At 46.4% G+C, this 24083-nt stretch overlaps 1 long non-coding RNA gene across 2 annotated transcripts in view; it reads left to right on the forward strand.

Annotated features, from left to right (window-relative positions):
* The window catches only part of LOC107978153, a 56717-nt gene extending 36388 nt beyond the window's left edge, over positions 1 to 20329 (forward strand). The window contains exons 4-5 of one of the 2 annotated variants that reach the window (XR_003487510.2): positions 6132 to 6198; positions 19982 to 20329. This is a non-coding gene — a long non-coding RNA (uncharacterized LOC107978153). The remainder of the gene's footprint in view (positions 1 to 6131; positions 6199 to 19981) is intronic. The other variant, XR_003487511.2, reaches the window with a different exon arrangement.
* The last annotated feature ends 3754 nt before the right edge of the window (positions 20330 to 24083 follow it).

Here is a 24083-nt window from a genome sequence, read left to right on the forward strand (position 1 = left end):
ATTCTTTCTTTTAAAAGCTGCCTTGGTCATAGCGTCTCCTCACAGCAATAGAACACTAAGTAAGACATCTTGGGATTTATGAAAATTCCTCTTTGAGGGCTAGTCTGACAGAACTGGGATGATAATGTGGAGTTGGGTTACAGGCATAGGGGAAAAAGGAGAACCTCCATGCCATAAGGATTCTAGAATGTGAGACAGGCAGAGAAGATGGGAGAGAGGTGCTGTGGCCTACACTCTGAGGGGTTATCGTAGATGTCACCATTTCATGGAGGTAAGAGGTCCAATGGCTCAGTCTTAAGGAACAGCTGTCATGGCAACATAATTCTCTCCATGGATCCCATGGTACTCATCTAAGCCATCCTCTGGTCAACTGGGAAAAAGGTAACAGGAGCAAGTACCAGACACGTCTGCTTTCTCCAGGACTATTCGAAGGGGAGCCAACACACAAACAATTGTTGACAGGCTCTGTTATCAATCTTAGTCCAGGGCTGAAATGCAAAACTGCTGTGTGCGCAAGGCGAAGCCACCAGACGCATGAGTCAATTCGCCTGCTTTAAACCAGGGCTCAGGAACAAGAAAATGTACTTCACTTAACCCAGTTCAGACAAAGAAATATTCCACAATCCTAGTGAGATAAGGAGGGCTCATCCAAAGCTAGACTTCAGTGGAAATGAATCTACCTTTGGAACTTGGGATGTGAATGGGCTTCTCTGCTAGCAGGACCCACACTAAGTTTTTTTCACATGGGTGCCATGGATTCAAACTCAGGACCTCATGATTTTGAAGTGCTCTTATCCAATGAACCATCTTCCCAGCTCCAAGAATCAAACTCTTTAGAGAATTAACAAAAGCAAAATATAATTAACAACAACAACAACAGTAACAAATTTAAATAATAACCTGGACCCAAACCTTGGTTACTGCAATGGAATCCTTCAGATCAGGCTATGTCAGGAAGAGGACAGTAACAGGGAGCAGTAGCAGCAGACTGGAGTCTGGGAAGCCTAACAAAAGCCAGGGTCTATCGTTTGTGCCTCTACTGAGCTGGCACCAGCCGCCCAGGCAACGGGACTAAAGTTCTGTGACGCATCAGGAGTCACAAAGGGAGTTGAGGTCCTTGCCACCAGCCGCTACTCCAGTAAAGTCAGCCAGAAGATGTTCAGCACTTGGTACCTGGTACTGCACTGACCTTTGGTGTAAATACAGGGCTACTCCTTCCTCATTGTCCTTTAGACCCCACATCAATGTCCCATGGGATCACTCAGTGAAATTTGGTTTTCTCAACGTATCTGAGTGGTCACAGTACAAAGTCATCATAATAATTCAATAAGAAAGAATAAAAGCAAAATGCATCCAGTAGTTAAATCGTAAATTTACAGAGAACAACAAAATAAACTTAATGAAAGTAAAAGGGAAGAGCTAATACAGACCAAAGCAAAACTTAATAAATTAGGAAATGAAGACTCAATAGGCTTATTAAGCAAAGTCAAGTGCTTATTTGTATAAAGTAAGAAATCCTGTGGCTGCTTATAAAACAAAAGGGCTCTCACAAATTACTGAAAATAAGAAACAGCACATATTCCTAGAAAGAGTAATTTTTAAAATGAAGACAGCAATAAATGATTGGAAATTGAAATAGATAAATGCTAGTTCTAAAACCATAATAAACTTAATAATCAGGTAGATATTTCAATACATGCTCACTCAAAGTCAAAAGTCACCCTGAAATCAATACCACTATCATGATGAGGAAGCTATACAATGTTCATGAATCAGACGACTCAATATTAAGATCTTAAATGTCCCCCCAAATGATCTAAAGTAACTCAAATCAGGGCTGGAGAGATGGCTGGAAGATTAAGAGCATATGCTGTCATTGCAGAGGATCTCAGATCAGTTGCCACCCAGGGGGTCCAATACCCTTTTCTGCCCCAAAGGCATTGCACTCATGTGCCCACACCCACAGAGATACATATACATGCCTATAATTATTTTTTCTTAAAATAAGCTAGGTGTGGTATGCACACCTTTAATCCCAGCACTCGGGAGGCAGATCTCTGAGTTGAAGGCCACCCTTAACTCAGAGTGAGTTCCAGGACAGCCAGAGCTATACAGAGAAACCCTGTCTTGAAATCTCCTTCAACAAAAAGATTTTTTTCTGTCTTAAAATAACTAGAAATCTCAGCTGGGTATTTGGGAGGGCATGAAGAAGAGATAGTAGAAACTGACTAGTGAATTTTAAAATTTTTATGGGGAAAAAAACCCAAACAATGACAATATCCAAAGCAATCTTTTAAAAACACATTAATGCCAGGGGACTGGGTGATTTGGTTTTATGGCTGAAAAAATAGTAAGAATTGAGCCTGTGTGGGATGGCGTGGAAAAAAGAAATGTGTTGATCAATGGAATGAGCGCTGCCAGATGACTTCTCACAAAGGCACCAAGGACATGATACTCTCAGCACTAGGTAGGACCATGGGATGTCTTTAAGCAAAAACATCAAGCCTTTATTCCTAACTCAAACAATAAAGAATTAGCATGGACCCAAACATAGACTCACATGTAAGTGACATTATCCTAAAGCTTCTAAAAGAGAATACAAAATATTTGAGACATTGCATCAGGAAGGCTTCTTAGGTCACAAAAAAGCAAAAGTATAAAAAGAAAATTGGAATCAAGCAAAATGAAACATCTTGCTATTTGGAAAACATTTTAAGGAACTCAAAAGACAAGCTATAGCAGATGTCCTGCTAGGCCACATAAGGGATTCTTTCCTAACAAGGCAAAGACTGTGGAAATAGATACATTGTTTGAATAAACACAGCCCAAATTATACTATTTGTGAAGAGGGGTGTGCACGGTTGCTCAAATAATCAGAAATCAGGAACATGCAAATTAAAACCACAATGAGATATTACTATATGAATACTAGAACAGCTAAAATTAAGAAGTGTAGCCAGTGGGAGCAAGAACATGGACAGAGCGCAGCCCCCACTCTGAGCATGGGCATGTACCAGACAATGTCAGAGTCATTTTGGAAAAATCAAGTTTCTCATAATTTTTTTTTTATGGTTTCCATTCTGTCCCTAAGTGACAAATTATTCATACTAAGACAAATACACAGTATGTCCACATATAACATGTATTCAGACAGTTTTGTTTGTAACAGTCCTGGATTCATTTCCCAATGCCATTATATATTAATATGACCAAAACTTGGTGGCTTTATTCTCTCACAATTTAGGAGATCAGAAGTCCAACCCCCTTCTGTGGCTGAAACGAAGGTGTTGGTGTGATGAGTCTGTGTGGACACTCTAGGTAGCAGCTTAGTACTTCTCTTCCAGCCTCCAGTGCTGCCAGCATCCTAATGGAGTGTGGCTGCATCACTTCATCTCTTTTGGACTCCTCTCTGCTGTGTCTTCAGGCCTCCTTTTTCTCTATGTGTCAACTCCTCCCTGTCTTCCTCTTTCTTACAAGGGTAAATGAGGTTGCACATAGTGCCCGACCCGTAGTCCAGGGTACCCTACCCCTCATCTCAAGGTCTGTGGCTTAACCCACTCTGTGAAATTTTTCTGTAGTAACATTTACAGGTTGTGGGGATTAGTATCAATATTTTTGGAGGAGTGATTTTGTTTTTGAGCTGATCTTTTGCAAGAGCAACAAGTGCTCTTAACGGCTGAGCCATCTCTCCAGCACCAAGAATATGTTCTTAATTTATTTAATGAAATTGATTTAGTGCCACATAAAATTTTGACAAAATAGTATAAAAAAGGAAACAAACAAACAAACAAAAGGTACTCATGAGTGGGCCATGGGACTATTCCAGAAAGTAAAGGGAGGTTTGGGAAACTAAGAGAAAGAGTAGAGAGCTGAGAATAGAGTTCAGAAATATATCAGTTGCCTAGCATATGTGAGATACTGGGTTCAAGTTCCAACACCACACTGGAAAAAAATAAGGAAAGTGAGGGAGGAGGAAAGAAGGGAGAAAGAAGGAAAGAGGAAGGGAGAAAGGCAAAGATGGATGTGGGGAAGATGGGAAGAAGAAAGAGAAAGGGAAAAAGGAAGAAAGCTGAGCACCATCATATACACTGGTTTTCTAGGTACTTAGGAGGATGAGGCAGGAGGATTACCTGAGCCCAAGAGTTTGAAACCTGCCGGAGGAACAAAGTAGATCTGTTTTTTTTGTTTGTTTGTTTTGTTTTTGTTTTTGTTTTTGTTTTTGTTTTTGAGCAATGAAAAACAAAATGGAGGGAAGGCATGTCAACAAGTGGTACCCAAACACAAAGACTTCCTGTGTGTGATGGGTTGTGAACTTGAAATATCTGAGAAGATGCAAGCTCCCTTGAGGAATTGTCTCCATCGGATTGGCCCTAATGACCTGTATTTGCATATTGGTTCTGAGCAACCAGGTACTGAGGTAGTTGTCTCTGAGACTGGGTTCCAGCCCCAACACCACATGAAGAAGGACGAGGAGGACGAGGAGGATGAGGAGGAGGAGGAGGAGGAGGAGGAGGAGGTGGAGGAGGTGGAGGAGGAGGAGGAGGAGGTGGAGGAGGAGGAGGAGGAGGAGGAGGAGGAGGAGGAGGAGGAGGAGGAGGAGGAGGTGGAGGAGGAGGAGGAGGAGGAGGAGGGGGGAGGGGGAAGAGGAGGAGGAGGAAAGTGAAGGGGGAATGGAAGAGAGGAGAAATGACTTTCAATTCCTTTTTAAAATTTTTTAAGTCATTTTTTATTTGAATTAGAAACAAGATTGTTTTACATGACAATCCCAGTTCCGTTCTCCCTCCCTTCCTCCCCTACCACCCCCAACTAAAACCCTACCTATCACATACCCTTTCTTCTATTCTTCCCTGGACTCAACCTTTCTGCTCCCTCATGACGTCTGCATCCTTCCTCTTCTTCCCTTCTCATTGTTGTGGCTCCTTCCCCTCCCCCTTCCCGTGTTCTCAATTTGCTCAGGGGATCATGACACTTTTCCCTTCTCTAGGGGACCATGTATGTCTCTCTTAGGGTCCTCCTTGTTTCCTAGCTTCTCTGGTAGTGTGGATTGCAGGCTGGTAATCCTTTACTCTATGTCTAAAATCCACATATGTGTGAGTACATATCATGTTTGTCTTTTTGTGATTGGGTTACCTCACTCAGAATGGTTTCTTCTAGTTCCATCCATTTTCCTGCAAATTTCAAGATTCCATCGTTTTTTTCTGCTGAGTAGTACTCCACTGAGTAAACGTACCACATTTTCTCTATCCATTCTTCAGTTAAGGAACATCTAGGCTGCTTCCAGTTTCTGTCTATTACAAATAGTGCTGCTATGAACATGGTTGAACAGATGTCCTTGTTGTATGATTGTGCTTCTTTTGGGTATATGCCTAAGAGTGGAATGGCTGGATCTGTGGTAGACTGATTCCCATTTTCTTGAGGTGTCACCATGCTGAGTTCCAAAGTGGCTGTACAAGTTGGCACTCCCCCACCAGCAGTGGAGAAGTGTTCCCCTTTTCCCACATCCTCTCCAGCATAAACTGTCATTGGTGTTTTAGATTTTGGCCATTCTGACAGGAAGATGGTATCTCAGAGTTGTTTTGATTTGCATTTCCCTGGTGGCTAAGGATGTTGAACACTTTCTTATGTGTCTTTCAGCCATTTTTGATTCCTCTATTGAGAATTGTCTATTTAGTTCTGTATCCCACTTTTTAATTGGATTGTTTGGTGTTTTGGAGACTAGCTTCTTGAGTTCTTTGTATATTTTGGAGATCAGCCCTCTGTCAAATGTGGGGTTGGTGAATATCTTTTCCCAGTCTGTGGGCTGCCGTTTTGTCTTGTGGACTGTGTCCTTTGCTTCTCAGTTTCAGGAGGTCCCATTTATCAATTGTTGATCTCAGTGTCTGTGCTATTGGTGTAATGTTCAGAAAGTGGTCTCCTGTACCAATTAATTCACGGGTACTTCCCACTTTGTCTTCTAATAGGTTCAGTGTGGCTGGGTTTATGTTGAGGTCTTTGATCCATTTTGACTTAATTTTGTGCATGGAGATAGGCTTGGATCTATCTGTAGTCTTCTACTTGTCCGCATCCAATTATGCCAGCACCATTGTTGAAGATGTTCTCTATAACTCCCCTTGTCTTGGTTTCCCACACAGGGTCCTAGGAAGCTTGGAGCATCTGCCTGAGCCTCTCAGCCAGTCATGTGAAGTCTTAAGTGTCTATGTAAGTGATCCAGTATAAAATGTTTCAGCCCCCAAATCTTGTCCTACACAAGACCCATGGCAATATGGGACTGAGACAAGCCCCACTATGCCCTAGCTAACCCACAGAGCGTGACAATAACAAAAGGCATTTAAACCACTATGCTAAGGCTTAGAAAGTCCAAACTAGGACAATTGTTTATAAGGACTCAGCATAAGGTAAAGATGACATTTTCCATCAGCAAGGGAAGGGCAGGGTCTCTAATGAATGCTGTTTCCATAGTTGGCTTCTTTTTAATACAAATTGTAGTTGGGGACCAGCAGGATGACTCCACACATAAAGGTGCTTGTGTCAAGCCTGGTGATTTGAGCTCACTTTCTAGGACCCACATGGTAGAAGCAAAGATTCAACTCTTGAAAGTTGTCTTCTAATCTCAACACAAACAGTATGGCATGTGCACACACCCCCATAACTAAATAAATGTCAAAACATTCAAATATAAATTCATACTGTCAAATTATAATAAAAAGTAAAAGGCTAGAGGGAGCAACATGGAAGTGTTTTTGCAGCAAGAATGTGGGATCTAATATTCTGTATATAAGGAGCTCTTAAAATCAATAAGGGAATGAACAGCTTAATTATAAACATTGGCAAATTCACAGCAGGCAGCCCATGGAATGACAAGAAACACAAATCCAGCCCTACAAATATATTCAAATTATTGGAAATAAGTGCAAAATGAGAGCTCTTCCACAGAACAGACTGGCAAAGGTTAAAAGGAAGGGCATTGTCTCGAGCTTGGGCACTTTCCTAACTTGATTTGAACATAAATTTGTGAAGTCTTCCCTAGGGCTTGTCATCTGTCTCCATTAAGTCTTGAGATTATGTAAGTTCTCTCTGACTTAGTATTTCTGCTTCTAGGATGGAAAGTTTTCTACAAAGAACTGGAGAGCTCTGAGTAGGATGATGGGTGGACACATAGCTTTCTTCTGTCCCCTTCCCAGGCCTTACTAGGCTGACATCAAGTTAAAAGAGAAGTGTCAATGAGCAAGGAGATGACAAGGGAATAGAGTTGTCAGTGGAGCCTCAGAAGTTGGAAATGCATGAGCAGAGAAAATAAAAATTGGACACATGTGCCCAGTTTTATTTTTTCAAATCTCAGTCCACTACAGTAAAAGATGATTTCAAAAGGCATGAGCTCACCTCACTCCAGCACTGCACACTGGAGGTAGAGGCAGGGAGGTTGCAAGCTCAAGACCTTCCTGGCTACACAGTGAGACCTTGAGTGGATTCACAAGGGGAGAGATGAGAGGAGACAGGAAAAGATGCTGTGTGCTTCCAGGTGGAAGAGATGGTGGCAGATCTCAGGAGTTTGGGAACTCACATGAATCCTTGAGGCCCCAAATCTAGGGACCCCGGGTATCTGGAAGCAGATGAGGGAAGGAATGTATATGGTAAATGCAGGTGAGCTTGGGAGAAAGTTGTTTACAATATGGTTTTGTACAGTTTAGAGAATTTTTGGTTTTGAATGAGTGAGTTTATGAAATATATAGCAAGTCGAAGTAAAAGAGCAAATAGCAAGAGATAGATGTTAGATTGACAGACAGATAGAGCAAAATATGATTGAATAGGGTGCTCAACAAGTCCAGAGAAATGGCTGGAGAGGACAGGCCAGATAGTCAGCTGTGCCCCCCTCCCCCGCCCCCCCCACACACATAGGGACAGCCCCTGCAGAGCAGTCTTCCTTCTGGTGAGATTTCCAAGTAAAAGAACAAACAACCACAGCAAGGTGACACCATCAAATTTGGGGGTGGGGTTATACATACTCAGCAGACCCGCGTGGGGAACTTGAAGCAGTCACCTGGAGTTTGAATTGAGCTTTTCCTCCACAGCTGAGCTCCCAGCTTTCCTTTCCCGTGGTGGGAGATTTTACATCATGGGCTGAACAGTGGTGACCTTGGTTGGAAATGGTTTGGCTTTTAGCTGGTCCCAAAGACATGCTGTTTTTACTCTTTGTCTGTTCTTCTGTTCTGTTCTGTCACAGAGCTAGAGAGGCCAGCTCATCCACAGACAGACAAATGTGCTTGGGTCTGAAACGTGGCAGGACCATTTCCAGAGCCAACTTTTCAGAGACCCCAAGCAGTACATGGAGTCTTAGTAATGTATGTGCATTACAGACAGATGGGCTCAGGACTCTAGGTCTCTTCCTCACACCTGTGCTTCTGAGTGCCTGCCTCTCTCCTACCCTGCAGGTGATTGCAGGTGTAAAGATGGCTGTGGGCACTTCCTGGTTTATACCCATGTCCTTGCCAGGTTCAGCCAGCCCTCTGCCCTGCAATCTCCCTCTTCTGTGATAACATTTAGAATTTCCCCAAGCAGCCCAGGATAACCCCTTCACTTCAGAATCCCAAGTTTAGTGTTAACTGCAAAAACATCTTTACTAAATAAATGTAAATGTATAGGTTCCATGGACTGGGATATAGGTATCTTTCCAAGGGACATTTTCAGGCTTCCGCATGTACTAAATAAAATGTATCAAATTTAGGATATTTAAAAATATTATTGTTTTAGATTTATTTTTGTGTGTTTGTGTGTGTGTGTGTGTGTGTGTGTGTGTGTGTGTGTGTGTGTGTGTGCTTGCTCTTATGTGCTTGCGTATGCAGTGCCCTTGGAGACCAGAAGAGGTCGTTGGATCCCCCGAGCTAGAGTTCGCTGGTGTTGGTGAGCCACTGGATGTGGAGTCTGGGAACCTAATCTGGGTCCTCTGAAGTGCTAAGCCGTCTCTTGAGGGCTCTCATTGCTCCTTTAAATGGAGTTTTGTGGTTGATTTTCTATCTTCTGTCAGTAATAAGATGGTCATTTTGGCCTTGGATCACATTTTTGAGTTCTCTTTGCTTTTCCACTTTCAGTTTTCTGTTGTTCTTGAGTTGATCTCCATTTAACCCAGTAGGTTTTTGTTGTACTTTTGAATGCCTAAAGTTTGTGACTAAGTGTACCTGAGTGTGCTGACGGGGAAAGCCAGAGTTTGTGTTGATAAAGACAACGCAAGGGCACACACTTTTAATCCCCGAACTCAGGAGGCAGAGGCAGGTGGATCTCAGTGAGTTAGAGGACAGCCAGGTCTGCATAGTGAGTCTCAGGCCACAGTCTACACAATGAGACCTTTTTTTTTCTTTCATTCATATATGTACAAGAACGCATATGTGTACACAAAGATGGAAGCCACTGAGTGTTCATCAACAGATAATTGTGTAAACAAAACCAGAAGTATACATGCAAAAATATTATAGTGCCTTAAAAATTAAAAGGATTGTGACACGTTAACATGAGGATGGTTTTTGAATTACCCATCCCAAAAGTATTTACCCAAAAGGATAAATACTGTACAATTCCATTTTTATGAAGTACCCACAAGAGGCAAACTTAGAGACAAGAGGGATGTTTGTGGCTGGAGACCAGGAGCAGGAAGAGATGCACAGCTACTTTCTGATGTGTTCAGAGTTTCATTTTGAGAAGATAAACGTTTTTCCAAGTTGAACACTGATGGCGAACATAAAGCAATGTGCCCATGCTCAAACCTGGGGTAGTAAACATGGTGCATCTAATGTTGTGTACATTTTACTACAGTAAAAAAAATATTGTGGTTTAAGCTTAGCATGAGGGCACATGCTTATAATCCCAGCATTTGGAAACTGAGTCACGGGGCGGGGAATTGTTGCAAGTTTGAAAACAACCTGGGCTACATGGTAAGTTCAACCTTGTGCTGCATAGGGAAACTTTATTTCAAAAATCCATGTCTCTAGTTTTCCCTGGCTTTGATGCCAGTGACAGTCCTGGTTCTTTTGCCCTGGGAAGGGAAGACTTCAGACAACACACAGTGGCAGCTCAAAAGGGGAGGAGTTGAGTCAGAATGAGCATGTCGGTTATCTTTAAGGGGCTGGCCACTGGGACTTTGACCATGTGCCAATGAGTATATGGGCAACACAAATTGGACTTGGTGTTTTGATTGTATTTTTTGTGGCAGGGTGCAAGGGTTGGAGGGTGAACCCGGGAGGAATAGGAAGCAAATTCAATGAGGGTGCATTGTACTAAATTCCCAAATAATTAATAAAAATATTATGTTGGGGGGATAAAGAGTGAGCATGAGACAAGAACACACTGTTCAGAAGAGGGAGTACGCTAAGTTGCAACAGTCTCTATGGATGCGCTCTCTCTCTCTCTCTCTCTGTCTCTCTCTGTCTCTCTCTTCCTCCCTCCCTCCCTCCCTCTCTCTCCTATCCCTCCCTGCACTTTCCCCAGGGTGGCACTTCTAGGAAAGTCACATGATTTTTCTCAGAAATTAGTCTAAGATGCAAGACTATGTATAGGGTTGAAGTATCCCAAAGCTGAAGAGTTCACTTAGGGAGAGGACAAAAGCCCTTTTGCAATGCTTCCCTGGAGAGGAAGTCTTGAAGTTGCTTTAGTCTGATTTAGCAAGCATGGACCACTATCAACTGTTGTCCCTCACCACTGAGCTGGCCCATCTGGACTCAACCATTGTCGCTGCCTTCATATCTTGACCAACAGCCAACTTCCACCATTATTTTTCTACAGCCTGTTCCAGGGCCTTGGGCTAGCCCACCCTTTGTTCTTTATGTTCTATCTTGGGTGCCTGTCTGTCAGTCCCTCTTGGAACTGACCTCTTGCCTAACAACCAGAAGATATTGGCTCTAGTACGGTGGTTCTCAACCTGGGGACCACGACCCCTTTGAGGTTGAATGTCACTTTCATAGTGGTTGTCTAAGATCATCAGAAAGCATAGATATTTGCATTACAATTTATATAACAGTAGCAAAACTACAATTATAAAGAATTTTATGGTTGGGCATCACCACAACATGAGGAACTGTAGTAACAGGCCGCAGCATTAGAAGGTTGAAAAACACTGGTCTAGTGTAACACATATTCTATGCCCAACTCACTGTAGACCACTGAAATCATATTCTGGGCTAACAATATTTTAGTTTTAGGTTCCATAGCTGATGCCATTTAAAAGCAGCACAGAAAATATCTGGCCTAGGCTAGAATCTGAATGACGGAAGGATACTTCAGTGAACAGACATTTGCTCATGACTCCCTAGGAAGAGCTCACAAAGCACCACATTCAACAAAAGCAACAGGAGTTCACAAGATGCCGAAGGAGCCTGGGAACAGACACACTGAAGCTGACAAGCAGATGGTAGCAGCAGATATACAGCTGTGTGCGGCGGTCCACAGGGACATCCTCATAAAAAGAGGTGCCTTGAGATTTCGGTTTCCTCAGAGGGGTCTGTGGTTCTTCCATGAATTTGGGCAAGAATTAGTAACTGTATTGACAATGGTAGGCAAATAATACACGAGAGGCATCCACAGCAGGAGAGACCAGAAGCTTCTGGGAGAGAAGCTGGTCCCATCATGCTCTCTGGCTCACATCTGGCAACACTGATTCAACTCTGTTAGAAGATTGGGGGAGGGGCAATATTTGGACAGTGTAACTACACCCCTATCCATCTGCTGTAGCAGGAAGTAAAAAAATTTAAATCTGATCCATCTAGAAAACAGAACCTGCACAAATTGTTGAGATGTACATAGCTAATTACCAGAAAGGTCACCTTAAAGATTGCAAGTGTTCTGGAAGGGGAGAAATGAAGAAGCAGTGAATTTTCACCAGATTTTTGTGATTGTTGTTGTCTTTAAGATACAGCATCACTGTGCAGTCCTGACTGGCCTGGAACTCACTATGTAGACCAGTTTGGCAATGAACTCAGAGATGTGCCTGCCTCTGCCTCCTGAGTGCTGGGGTTAAAGATTGCCACAAGCAGCCATCGCTAGAATTGTATGTATCCATCACTAGGTAGAGTATGTTACATCACTGATGCAGCCCCTCTGCAAACGAGAGCTACAGTTTTGGAAGAACATAGAAAGCAGACTCTCCTTTCCCAGGAGCTGAGGTGGGGCTTTGTTTAGCTTGAGCTTGTGCACATTGTCTCAACTACTGTGGGTTCACCTGCACAGCTACAAGATGTGTCTGGACTGTATTTGAGGGTTTTTTGTTGTTGTTGTTTTTTGTTTTTTAAGAAGACGCCATTTGAGGAAGTTAGGGGTGTGTCAACGTGGGAGGATTGGGGAGAAGAGAAGGACACAATCAAAACACATTGTATGTAATCCTCAAGACACTAGCAAAAATGAGGGGAGGGAAAGCCCTAAAAGTGAAAGAAAAACCCACCAGATAATCCCTGTACAGTTAGCTATTGTCACTTTTGTTTATTGAAGTACTCAATTTCCTTTATGAATTCTAAAACCATAGGTTTGAAAAGCTAGATAAAATACACCCACAGACTTGATTCTGATAGTTGTCAAGCAATAAAAGATATTTTTAATGTTCAAAAGAAAAAGAAGACCATGGAAGAAGGCTCTAGATGCCTCAGGTGGATTCATAATTCACATCATGGCAGGTGTTCTGGGGAAGGGCAGAACCTTCTAGAAGAACAGGAGGCAATGCTTAGTCTAGGTGGGTAAGGCCGGACTCACTGGGGCGGGTGGCTGAAGTAGGAATCCTAGTGTTGTGATAACAGAGTAACTGCTATTGGGTGATATATAAAGAGACAAGGCTTGTTGGACTACGTGCCATGGCATCACTACACTTCTGTGACAGATTGAATGTTTGCTTAAGGAAGGGCCAAGGGGCAAGGTGGTCTCACTTCTAATACTACAGCCTGTTGTTGTGATAACTGACCCAGTCACAGGAGGCATGACACACTTCCATGAGGTAACATTAGACTACTTCCAACTTACAGCTTCCAAGTCCCACATACCTTCATCTTTCAGAGGTACCACACTTGGGCACCACCTCCGCCAGCATGTGAGTTTTGGGAGGATTGGTCATATCCAAATCATACCAAAGGACTGCAGGATTGGCAAGACTCCAGAGTCATGGAAAAATGGGAAGACCCAACTGGCAAGGAAAGAGAGGGCATGGTGGTGAGACTCCAGCTACCTGGGAAGGGGTTCGGGACTGTGCTAGAGAAACACAGGCATTTCCAGGCGGCGCAACCAAGTCCAACAATCTCAGTGCCATCCCAGGGAGTCTGCCAGCTGTGGAATTATTCTAGAAAATATCTTCATGATCTTTCCTCAGACCTTCTCAGTTTGGCAGCTAGCCAGTTGCCAAGGTTAGGCTCAGTGTAGCTGGAGTAGTTGGGATTAGGGATGAGTCTGAAGACAGGTTTAGCAGTGAGTCTGAAGCCAGTGTTAAGTTTAGTGTGAAGCCACGCTTGAGGTTCATTCTGTCATTGGGGTTCAGGTTTGTCAGCACACACTGGTTTCTTATTAGATCCCATTTTTTTCTTACTTACATGCACGAAGTAGATCAAAGTTTAACCAGCTGGTCTTTTCTCTGCCGTTTTTCACCTGTCTTTCTTGGTCTCTTCCAGCTGGATGTCCTCCTCTCTCTGATCCCCCACCCACGCATATATAGAAGTCTTTCTCTTCATCTAGCTCCTCACTCCATTCTCATATTTTGATGGGGATTGGAGGGAGGCCTCACTATTACCCCGGGCTAGCCTTCAATTCGCCATCCTGCCTCTGCCTCCTGGATGGTCTCACCCTATTCTTATTAGCCGAACCCTCAGGCAATGGGGATCTGTCTTGGGCTATGAGGAAGGGGTCATATCATGAGAGGAGGCAGTAGTGAGGCTGCCATCAGTTGCAAGAGGCAGCAGGGATCCCTGTCCCCTTGGCCATCCCCACAACCAGTGGCCAGTGCTTTCTCCTTTATCCATGCCAGGACTGTAGCCTTACTCAGCACCCTGGAATCCTGGCCCACACAATACCTGGGCACTTTCGAGGCAGGTAAGTGAAACTTTAATCCCAGTGTTCCTTTGGTTCCTGATCCCCCCAGCCACCATGGTCTCAGCTGGGCCACTCCCTTGCCATGTCCCCAGCAAGCCACTAAAGGACTTAGCCCAACTCAGACAGCTAGGTGTTGGGTGGAGGGAGTATGACAGGAGGGACCACAGAGCCAATAATGTATCCTTATCACTGCCACTTTCCTGGGTGCACACCTTCCTGGCAGTAGGTCTTGGGCTGCCTTCCAGTTTGGCTGTCCTCCTCCTAGCCTTCATTCATGCCTTGACACGCAGGAGTTTCAGGAGTTCTCCACAGATGCAGAGCCCAGCCTGGTTCTAAGGCAACCCAGGGAGGGAGGAACCACATTCCCTCCTTCAGTTGGCTTCCCTCTTCTCCCTCTCCCTTCCCTCTTCCTTCTCTTCCCCTCCCCTCTCCTCCTCTCCCTCTCCCTTCCCTCTCCTCCCTTCTTTTCCCCTCCCCTCTCCTCCTCTCCCTCTCCCTTCCCTTCCCCCTCTTTTCTCCTTCTGTCTTCCTCTTTATCCTCATCTTTCTTTCTCATCCTCTCTTCCTCCTACATCCCCCATCTCCCTCCCTTCTTCCTCATCTTCTTCCTCCTTCTAGCTTCTTGCCCTTTGTCTCCCCTTATCTCCTCTTCCTCTTGTATCTTCTTTCTTATCTTCCTCTCCCACCTGCTCCTCCTCTCTTGCTCATCTTCCTCTCACTTTCCCCTTCCTCTCCCTCCTCGCCTTCCCTCACCTCTCTCTCTCTCTCTCTCTCTCTCTCTCTCTCTCTCTCTCTCTCTCTCCCCTTTGGTTTGACCACCCTCCCTGTCTATTCGGCCTCCCATCCTCATCTTCCCTCTACCCATTTACCATCATATGGTACCATCTCCATCTTCAGGTTCACTGCTTCTGTATCTTCCATTGCTTGCTCGCAGACCATCCCCCACCATCATCCCAGAGCAGATTTCCTTCTGAACTCTTTCACAACAGAGACCCGCCACAGATATCCACCGATGATGATGACAATTTGAGAGAATGGCCCTTCCTTGGTGTCTCTCACCCAATTATCTCCCTGTAGGAAATCTCATCACTGAATCACTCCTTGGAGCTCCAGCAACTTAAAAACCACTGCACATTCTATGTGCTCTAACTAAGCAGGGACCCACAGAATGTTAGGTGCTGGGAATGTATGAGTAAGACACATACCTGTCCTCTGAGAGTTCACAGTAGGGGGGAGGTGGGCCCAGAACCCAGAGCTGAAAAGACTGAGTACCAGTTTACTGTAACAGATCAAGGTAAGTAATACCAGAGAATGACTGAGGGTGCAGCCCCCACTCAGCTGTCCGAGACAAAGTCACAAAACTCACCGTGTAGCCGAGAATGACTTTGAACTTCTGATCCGACATTTCCTAAGTGCTAGAATTACAGGTGAGGTGTGTACCTCCATACCTGTGTTGTGCTGCACTGGGGAGGCAACCCAGAACTCTGTGGGAGGCAAGCGCTCTACCAGCTCAGCTCCAGCCCTGGTCTGCTCTCTTGAAGATGAGGAGTTTGTGATAGAAGAAGCAACTGGTAAGGACTTCTGGGCTCTCTAGATGAACTGTGTGATGGTGAGGAATAGGGTGTCCATCTCAGGAAAGACAGCTTCAAAGAGGGGACTCCAGAGCCCCAAGCAATCAGCTTATGGAGGCCTAAGTGATGACACTTAAACACAAAGGAGGAAAAGGTGAGAGACTGCTCAGGCCCAGATAGTAGACTTGGACTTGAACTCTTGGCAGTTAGAGAGCCATAGCAATTTCTCCCGCATGGAATGATTGGGCTGCAAAGTGATTTACCAAAAAGTAAGTCACTACAGTGTACTGCCAGCTTCACTCTCTGAGGACTCTGTAGACGGGCATTGTCTACACCACAGATTCCAGCCCCATTGAAGACCTAATGCATCTGAGTACCATGGATGCTTGTAGGGTGAGGTTCTTGTGTACATGCCCAGGGAACCAGGGAAAACAGGACTCGAGGTAGTCACATAACCTTGTGCTCAATCCTCCAGTAGCTCCTCGTGCCTTGTGACATATTGGAATCTTCTCCATGGTCTGTGCCCTGAGTGGTTGCATCTTGTGTCCCTTATCATCTGTTCTCCAGGGGAGGGGACAGTTCTTGGAAGCTTCCATCCTTGGAGCTTGAACAGGGGCTTCCCTGGGGAGGCCTTCCAGGCTTGGGACAGGGAGGCTTGGTCTTGTCTCTGGGTCACAATCGGAAGCCTTGACTGCTGGGCAGGCACCCGAGGGTGGGGCACTTGGCAAATTGGAGCCTATAAAGCACTTAGCAGCATGAAGGATGACAGGGATAAGGAATGTAGCACTAATCCCATCTCTTGAGTCAGAGGAGGAGCTGGGGAGGGGACAGTCCCTAGGCACTCTAGGACCAACCAGTCCATCACCTGCACAGGACCCATCTCATCTCCAAAAGATCTGCCTTGTCTGAGCCTGTACCCCAGGGGTTCTAGAGTTCCCCCCTTTCAAGGTAACTCCACTAGGGGGTGACTGGCTTCTTCTACTTTTCTGGACATATGGAGACAGCAGCAGGAATGAGGAGACCTCTGCCTTCAGAAGCATCTGGAAGGTCTGCAGTCAGTTCTTGGAGATGTAGCTCGGCGGTAAAGCCTCTGCTTAGCAGGCACCAGACTCTGGGTTTAGTCACTAGCTCTGCAGATGGAAATGTTATTTCTTCTTCCATCTGGACACGCATGGTGATGAGCAACCAAGGGACAGCCTCAAAGCAGCTTGGGCTCATCAGATCACAGAGTCACCATGCAGTGTGAGTCTAGTGCCGTGGATCTGGGAATCGGACCTTCCATGCTTCCTTTATCTACGGTGGCAGTTTGTGCTGCCCCTCAGGCTGGCAAGTGATAAAATGACCAGCTATGAGCAAACTTTCCCTAGCCCTCAGGTCCCACTGGACAGTAATAATGAGGCCAGGAGAGGAAGTGGCAGTCATAAGCCTCCCTACACTGGCTCTCAGGGGTCTTCACTAACATTTTTGATGTCAGTGGTGACCTGGAGCTTCAGAGTTAGGCAGCAGCTGGTAGAAGTAGAGTTTGTCCCTTCCATGACCCCTATAGTCACAGCAGTCAATTGTGGAGGTGAAAAACCTGCTTTTTATTATCCAATCCCAAGCTCTAACTCTATTTTATAGATTCATTCTTGCCTAAGATTTACCAGGTAAATTGAGGGAAAATATTCCGTGGTTTCTTTGGTGCTTGGCTGAGAGCCACCTACCACTTCTGAGAGTTTGGGGAATCTCAGTGGAGAACACACTCCCAGCAGGAGCAACCACAGTCCTCTGGGTCAGTAGCACCTGCTGCCTACCTGGGTGTGGCCCTGCTGACCCTCTGCAGCTGTGACCCAGGTGCCAGTGAAAGCTGCTTCACTGCTCGTGCCTCCTTTATGTCAGCTAAAGTGTTGTGCTGATTTTTCTACTATGTTACACTTGAATTAGGTTGCAGGATAAGCAAAGATGATGACTCTAAATGTTAGCAAAAGAGGTTGGATCTGAGAGGGTCAGCAGCCCGGGCCTACTCTGAGATCTATAGCCAGAAGCCAGGAGAAGGGAGGCTCCACCATCATTGAGAAGTGGGCCAGAGGAAAAGGGCCAGCAGTGCCCACTGTCATACGTCCTCAGAGCATGCCTAGCAAGTGGTAGAATTAGTTCCATGGACATCTCCTCTGAGTGCCTGGGACAATGATATTCGGGACAAAATTGGGAGTACCCAGCAACAAGAAACTGTAGGTCCAGTGCAATGCCCTGGTGTCCACACACTTCCGCTGTGCCTACCACCCCCGGGAATCTGTGTCTTGTAGGCTGCCCTCAGGTCCACAGTTATCACACAGATTCTACCACATTCTGGGAGCATCCTATCACTGCTGCTGTTCTCACCCATCCTCTTAGGAAGCCAGAAAAGCCTGTAGAGTACCTCTTGCAGAGCAAGCTGCCTTGCTGAAGGCCCTGGACCTTCAGCAATGTAGACAATGGCATCAAAAACCAAGGATGAAGAACAGCAGCAGTGAGGCTGTGGGGAGAGGTGTTTGCCAAGGCCGATGATCTGAGTTCCACCCCTGAGACCCACTTGGAAGAAGGCCAGAATCAATTCCAGCCATTGTCCTCTCACCCCCCTGCCCTGTGTGCCCATACACAAACAAAATAAACAAATACAATAACAATTTTAAAAAAAAAGTAGTGATTCTGCCAAAGCTGCCTGGGGGTGACCCTGCAATGACATTGTAGCACTTTGTTCTTTGATCCACAGAAGGAAGTGGGAGATGGGGACACATGGCACTTTGTGACCTCCTTGAATGGGGTGGGATTACGTTGATCTCTTTCTTACGACCAATGGTGGCAAGAATGAGGCAAGCCACCTAGGTTTTAAGGACCAGAGCTGTGCCTTAGTTTCCTTACCTGCAAGGCAGAGAGTAACATCATTGGATTAAAAGAAACACTTTGGGTTGGGGCTGTCGTTCAGCGGGTAGGGTGTCTGCCTCGACTTTTTGAAGATCCAGGTATGAGCCCAATACCAAATAAAACAGGCATGGCTATACACACCTATAACCCCAACACTTAGGAGGGTCAGAAGTTTAAGGCCACCCTCTACTACATAGCAAGTTCAAGGACAGGCTGGGATACATGAGACTCTGTCTCTAAAACTATAAAGAAAAAAGGAATGAAGAAAAGGGGAAGAATTTGCCTAGTAAGTCAGTAAGTCTGTCCACTAACTGATTCATCACTGCTGTTCTGTGAGGTATGGGCCTGGCAGCATTGTGGTGGGGTACCCCATCTTCTGAAACCCAGTAGCTACAGTCCTGGAGATTCTGACTCATAGATCTTCTGGGGGAGGTGCAGCGGAACCTCTGCTCCCCTCCCAGGCCTGGGGTGGCTGGGCCCACGGAATGACCTCAGCTAGGAAGAATGAGGGCTGGGCACAGACTTCTGCCTACCCCTGGAGCCTTTCAGCCCCACCTTGTACCAGATCCCTAGCAGGTGACCTACAGGCAGCCATATTTCAGGGGTCACTTCAAGGGTCACCCTAATGACTCACTACAGACTCTTCATCTAGGCCTAGGGCATGGAACCTCCCAGTGCCTCCTTCATGCAGCCCACTGCTTAGAGGCTGAGCACCAGACAAACCACTAATCCTGACCTCTAGCTGAGAACTCAAACCAGGCTTTAACTGACTTGTAGACCCTGACCTTTGACTAACCTTTGACCCTGGCTATGGACTGACTAGCTCAGACAGAGTCACAGTGGCAAAGCCTTAGTAGCAGATAGACCCATGTCACAGAGGTAGATGTTTTCTGGGCTGTGTGCCCCATTGTACATGCACTTGTCCGCTCCCTTCAGTGAGGGGCCTGCCTGTCTTGCTACTGACCATGGTCTGAGGAGATGACAGTAGACTCTGTTGGTCTTCTCCCACTGGTTACTTCCCACTGATGACCATGGTGGAGCCTCCTTTCTCCTGTCCCTCCTGGCTGCAGCTCACAGAACTCCATTTTTCTTGCTCTGATTCTTGGGGTCTGGGATTTAGTTATGTGCCACCAGGCTCAGCACAGGCCAGGTATTTTAAGAACACATTATGCCCATCAGTCTGGTGCATTTGTCCAAGCAGGGTTCGTGTTTGTCACTGGCATGGAGTCTCCAATGAGTGTGCAATCACAGCTTGAGCGCTGGGTTTTTGCGCGCTTGGATCCAAAGCCAAGCTTCACAAGCTTCACTTTACTATGTGCCAGCCAGTCCCAACCTCTCTGGAGCTCAGTTTCCTCTCCTGTATATAGGGATCATGACATGACTTACATAGCTGTGAGGATTACGTGGAATAAACCTCAGGGGGCTTGTGTCAGGGGTTGTGGGTAGTCTGCACTTTTTCTTAATGGGCTTTCTCCCTGCAGGCTGACTCGTTGAAGCTGAAGTCTTCTCTACAGAACAGGGTTTCTTCCTGGAAGAACCTGTGAGGACTCTACTGCCCACCACTGTTTCTCACAGTTTCTGGACCTCTGGGCCCAGAGCCCAAACCTCTCCATAATTCTGCACCATCAGAAGCCTCGCCTCCCATCCTTACTGCACTGTGTGACCCAGCCCTCCCCTGTCGAGGAAGCTTCTAGGGTTGGCATCTCCCCAGACCTGGCTTTCTGGGGCTAGGTCACAAAGCCACTGCTGATGCTCTACTTGATGGCCTCGCTGTGATCCCTGGTTGCTGCTGTTCCTGAGACAATGAGGATCTAGGCGGGCCTGTCCCTCCTACGGGGACCTGGGGCATGGGTGGGGGGGGGATGAGTCCCCTGGTGCAGTCACATGCCAGGGACCTTCTCAGCAGCACTCATGACCCAAGCAGGCACTAGATTGCCCTCAGAAGGGTTTGGCTTCCTTTCTTCTTTTCAATGAATTAAATCAATTAAGTCATTTGGAATTACTCCTGCTGCCACTTGAGGCTTTCTCCTTGGTGAGGCCTGACTCATTAGGGCAAAAGGGCAGGTGCCAAAGTCAGCCATGACATCCTGTGTCAGAGCACTTCCTGTGGGCGGCCTGGGGGTCCTGCCCCTGGACCAGTACATAGGGCAGGAGAAGATCAAATGTAGGCCAGAGCTAGGTCCAGGCTGGCCTCAGGTAGAGACTCAGAGAATTGGGGTGTGGCTTATCATGGAATTCCCTCGACCGAAAGAAGGGCTCAGGCTCTCCAGAGGACAGGGCACCTGTGTTTCCCATCAGCTTCATTTATGTTGTGTGGTGAACCACTTTGTTGTTCTTTTTGGAAGCAGATAGAGTAGACCACATCAACTAGTAGGGCACAGGGATTCTCAGACCCTGTCTCTGTCACATCAACCAGTGGAGTACAGGGATGCTCAGATCCTGCCTGCATCTGTCACATTAACTAGTAGGGCACAGGGATGCTCACAGACCCTGTGTCTGTCGCATCATTTAGGGGAAACAGGGATGTTCACAGATCCTGCATCCTTAGCTCTTAGGCTGCAGAGTGGGAAACAGCTGCCCTTTTAGTGTCAAAGACAGTGAATGGGTCCTCCTAGCTGTCTCAGCCTCTGGTGAGGTGAGCCTCAGCTCACCTCAAGCTTTCTGTGGAGGGTTACAAGCTGTCTGAGATGCCGGTTCCAGCGTCACTTCTTTCCAAAAATGGGACCCTAGGCAGATTTTCTTAACCCTGTGGGCTTTTCTTTATCTGTGTCTTCAGTGTGTGTGGTGAAGGCCTGGGTTTGGCTCTCACAGGACTTCAAGGCGCCCTGAACAAAGAGAAGTTTTAATACCTTTATTTTATGATTATTGTGATATGTGTGTATGTATGTGGTTGTATATGTGTGCTATGGTACACATGTGTGTGAAGGCAGATAACAACTTTTTGGAGTCAGTTCTCTTCTTCTACTATGGGTCCTAGAGATGAAACTCAAGTTCTCAAGCCTGGGCAGCAATCACCTTTATCTACTGAGCCATCTCACTGGCTCAAAGATAGATTTAATGATTTCTCTGGTTTGGGTTCATTTGCATATCCCTTCTGCTGGCTGGAGCATGGTGCACACACTGGGAAGGTTTGTTCAGACTCTAGTCCTGGGAAGATGGCAGACTCCCAGTTCTCAGAAGATGAATCCACATATGACACAAATGTTTGGGCTCATTTCTGCCCCAAAGCCCTGTGCCCTCTGGCTTCCCTTGTGGTCCTCTGCAGCAGAGCCAGCTTGAGCTCCTTTGAAGCAGGAGCCTGCTTCTCACTCAGCCTGGGTGCACCTCTTCACACCCTGAGCAGGAAGACCTAGGGAGCAGCTTCCTAGGGCCATCTTCTGACCTGGAAATGAGCTCCACAGAGCCTGACCAGGTCACCTGCCTCCTGGTGGCTGTACAGGTGATGTCACAGTAATAGCCAGTACTTACTGAGTGTAATCATGCCATGCCACATACAGCTCAGTTAGTCTATTAGCTAACTTCACAAATAAAGAGACTGAGGCAGGAAAAAAAAAACCACAGTTAGGGAATGTCAGGTCAACAAGGTTAAGATAATTAAGATGACAATTATAATCCTTCCTTCTTCCCTCCCTCTCTTTATTTCTTCCTTCTCTCCTCTTTCCCTTACATCCCACTATCCCTTTCTCGTTTCTTCTTCTTCCCTCTCTTCCTTCATCTTCCTTTCCTTTCCTTTCCTTTCCTTTCCTTTCCTTTCCTTTCCTTTCCTTTCCTTTCCTTTCCTTCCCTTTCCTTTCTCCTTCCTTTCCCTCCATTCCTTCCTTCCTTTTTCCTTCCACCCTCTTTCTTTCGCATTCCTTCAACCCCCTCTAGCCTTCTTCCCTCTCTCCCTCTTCTCTTACTTCCCCTTCATCCCCCTCCATTTTTTCTCCTTCATCTATCTGCTATGTGCATACCTTGGGTCAGGGGTCAAGGATTCATGTAGAGTGGTCATTACAGATCCAAAGCGATGCCCACCTTGAACTCTCAGTCCAAAGGAGAGGGAAAGGCTTCAAACGGTAAACATAACAGATAAGACAAGCAAAATTTAAGGTATATTAGAAGTTCATAGGTGTTATGGGGAAAAGATGAAAGAAAGACTGTGGACTCTCTCTCTCTCTCTCTCTCTCTCTCTCTCTCTCTGTGTGTGTGTGTGTGTGTGTGTGTGTGTGTGTGTGTGTGTCAGAGGAGGGAGGGTGAGAGGGAGGGAGAGGGAGAGAAGGTAGGGAGAGAGAGAGACAGAGAGAGAGAGAGAGAGAGAGAGAGAGAGAGAGAGAAGCCAGGGAAGCCTTGTTTCAGCCTGTATTCATTAATTTGATCTCACTGAGATGATGCTACCTGGCAAACCACTTAAGCGGGGCTTGATTTTAGCTCACTGGTTTCAGAGGGCTTCAGTCCACTGTGGTGGAGCAAGCATAGGGGTGGGAGTGTGTGGTGAGATTGTTCACATCACAGCAGACCAGGAACCAGGGGTTGGGTACCACTTTCAAAGTGACCTACTTACTCCTGTCTGATAGGCCCTATTCCCTAAAGGCTCCACAGCCTCCCCAAATAGCTCCACCAGTCAGGGAACAAGCACGTGAAACATGAGCTTGCAGACACATTTCAGATTCCATTCATAGCACCGGCAGATGGAGCAGAGGGAAGAAGCACATGCATGTACAGGAGGAAGACCTGCACAGGTCCTGGGAGAGGAGCATGATGGGAAGGGGAGCAGTAGGGAGTTGGGGGGCATTACTCCTCAGAGCTGGCTTGGGGGAGCACATCTGCCTGGTAGGCTGGAGTTCACAACATTTGACCAAGCTGCGCAGACAGGTTTGGTGTGAGGAGGGAGAGGTCCAGGCAGAGTATCTTCTCTGGGGTCTCACTGACAGCAGAGAAGGATGGGACCTTCGTGGACAGTGACAGATGGAGCCTCATAGCTAGAAAGGCAGGGCAGGGCTCCCACCTTCCGATGCTCCACAGGTTCTCCAGTGGCTGTTCCATGTCCCATGTCCATTGGTTCCCCAGAATGACAGGAAGGGATCCTAGCCACCTTCAGCAGAGAGAATGGAGGCCCATGTGACTGCCTGGCCTCCCTGCAGGACTGCACGACAAGATAGTACTGAGAAGGTGTCTGGACAGGCCTGGAATGTGGGAGTGTGATTACAAGTGTGATTACACTGGCTGGCCAGGGGCACATTTCGGCAGAGTTGCCCTCTCGCCCTCTCACCCAGTGATCACTGGGGACAGCGCATACTCTTCTTGCTGGGAGAGGCCTGGACTCTGGGGTGGGGGCCCAATACTCAGTCCTGCCTCCCTGATTCATCCCAGCTCTCCTGGAGGTCTGAGTCACTTTCTTTCCAGGTGAGATCTGCCAACCAGGACAAATCCTCAGGGTTGCAGAGACGTGGGGATGGGGTGGGGGAAGCAAACAGCAGTGAGGAAAACTCCTGTGGGGGTTGGTTTTGGCAGAAGTGAGGGAGGCAGGAGCATGCACCTGCCTCAAATTCCTGTCTTAGCATGGAATGTACTCACCGTCTCTTTCCATGGGCCAGTACTTCCCAA

Source organism: Cricetulus griseus, chromosome 8, assembly GCF_003668045.3.
Source record: "Cricetulus griseus strain 17A/GY chromosome 8, alternate assembly CriGri-PICRH-1.0, whole genome shotgun sequence".
NCBI classification, from domain to species: domain Eukaryota; kingdom Metazoa; phylum Chordata; class Mammalia; order Rodentia; family Cricetidae; genus Cricetulus; species Cricetulus griseus.